Source organism: Hippocampus guttulatus, chromosome 10 (genome assembly GCF_054856545.1).
Source record: "Hippocampus guttulatus isolate MCC_2025c chromosome 10, RoL_Hgut_1.0, whole genome shotgun sequence".
Taxonomy (NCBI): domain Eukaryota; kingdom Metazoa; phylum Chordata; class Actinopteri; order Syngnathiformes; family Syngnathidae; genus Hippocampus; species Hippocampus guttulatus.
The window spans coordinates 16,955,931-16,958,162 of NC_141270.1; the positions used below are offsets into that span (position 1 = coordinate 16,955,931).

Genomic DNA, 2,232 nt, shown 5'->3' on the forward strand with positions numbered 1-2,232 from the left:
TTCATCACTTACTCTTTCTGACTGACAGTAACGACTGAACAGTGACAAATGCAGGTTGGAACACATTGGATGGTACAAATGGAGAACTGACTCCTCAACTCATAACGGAAAACCAGAGTTGGAATTGGAAATACATTCAAATAGTACATCATTTAGAAAAAGCATTACTGTTGAATTAATGATTTACTTAGGTTTTAGTTTTTAGGGAATAAAAATGGGTTCCAAATAGAACAACACAGCTCAAACAGTGGTGACCTCCACCGAAGAAAAATGTTTAGCAACTGCAAATTTAAATGAGTCGACACATTCAAACTTTTCCTCGTTTCATCCACTATTCGGGAATTTATTTTACATTAAACTTGCTGTTCGAATATATTGCATAAATAGACAAAGGCTGCTCCCTACTGGCAGCAAAACCAAAATACTACTGTTCGGGGTTCTCCATGACTTCTAGGCCTGTCATTGTCATTGCAGAATAGATCACAATGATGCATTAATTTGCATAAAACTACAAATATCACAACATATGTGCATTGAAAATACCGTACAAAAGAAATGCGGACTGTGCAAAATTCTGCTCCAGGTGAGGCTCGAACTCACAACCTCGGCATTGCTCTACAGTGTACTGTCATATAAGTACCGCGCGCTAACCGATTGCGCCACTGGAGCTTGGCTAAATCTGCTCGCAGAAAGGTTTATAACCTATAGACAAAACACGGCGTTGGGTGGTTTTAATACAATGGTGGTAAGTCTTACCACGGTTGGAAGACGATAGGAAAGACCACATGCCTACTTGTAGTGTTTCAAAATACAGGTCTAGACACTTTCCTTGTTCGTCGACGTCGTGTCTCCAACCGAAGTACAGCTTTGTTGTGACGGAGCGCTGACATAATTTTTTGTTTCGTTCTCAATCGAAGGCTGATTCCGATAAATTGTCTGCTGTTCTGGTTCATCACAACACATTTCCCCTCCAGCAAACCGTCTTCAGAATTTCCTTAATTTATATCACTAAGGTAATATTCCATCCATTATACAAACCGCAAATGTCTAAAAAAAATGGGACTTAACCCGTTTCCATTCGTTATTATTTTGCAAATGCGAGGCGAGGAAACTGCGCCAATAGATGACGTCAAACGATAGCGTCTCTGCCAGAAGACACTCGGGTGTCTGTCAGCCTCATTAATTCGTTTTGTGTTCGTTTGTTGTTGTTTTTTGCGTCCAATTAACAATTGAAGATAATTTCGGGGTGGTGTGATTGATATTGGTGTCAACAGTTTGTGACAGCGATACAAACTGTCCCCAACTACGAGTCAGGACAGCCGCCACGCCACCACGCGCTGCCGTAACAACTTCAAAAAAAAGCGAACCAAGGCATTGATGTACGATGAAGTTTATTTTTAAGTTTTCCTTCTCACCACGTGTTAGCGTCATGCTCGTCCTCCCTACGACTCATAACCACGGACGTCTTTGGTGTTTCCCATCAAAAATTGCATTCATGTTCATATTGGGGACCCTCTGGCGGCCAGGGGCCCGAAGCACCTGCATATTCTGCTTGGAAGCTGGTCCAGCCCTGGGTCGAAATTTCCGAACCAGTGCGCGCGATTTCCGAATACGCCCCGAATAACTGAAAGCCTCTCCCCTCCCGTCCATGGGCTCAAAAACAACACAAAGTACAGTTGCAGCACAAACACGGAAACAGGAATTGTGTTGGAACTCAATGGTTACTTATTTGTGAACTTAAAAAAAAAAAATTAAATTAAAATAAATAAATAAAGTCGTGTAATTATATAATTAGGTTGACAGATAAAACAAATTCAGAAAGCACTGCACCAATGATCACGAAACAATAAATTGTGAAAAATTATACTTCTAAAATGCATCATTAATATTTTAAATGAATCAAGGACACATTCCATTGATAAATGGGCTGCATTTGAACAGTGCTTTTGTGTCTCTGGTACTCAAAGAGCTGCAGACTATTATCTCATTTACCTACTGATGACGCAGCAACTGGAGATTCAGAATCTTGCTCAAGGGCACTCCGACATGGCCGCAATGGCCAGAGATTGAACCTCCAAACTGGGTTAGGAGATGACCACTCTACCACTGAGCCATGCCACCCCCCAATTGATTATTTAATGGTGTAATTGTGTATAGATGCTCCTCCACATTGATATACTGTATGTTCAGTGGTAAACAATTTGGATGTAAACATGCAAAAACACAAGTCTG

At 40.9% G+C, this 2,232-nt stretch overlaps 1 non-coding gene across 1 annotated transcript; it reads right to left on the reverse strand.

Annotated features, from left to right (window-relative positions):
- Positions 1 to 575: 575 nt before the first annotated feature.
- trnai-uau (transfer RNA isoleucine (anticodon UAU)) lies at positions 576 to 669 on the reverse strand. The gene is made up of 2 exons: positions 632 to 669; positions 576 to 611 (listed from the first exon to the last, which is right to left on the reverse strand). It is a non-coding gene; the product is annotated as a tRNA-Ile (tRNA).
- Positions 670 to 2,232: the final 1,563 nt, after the last annotated feature.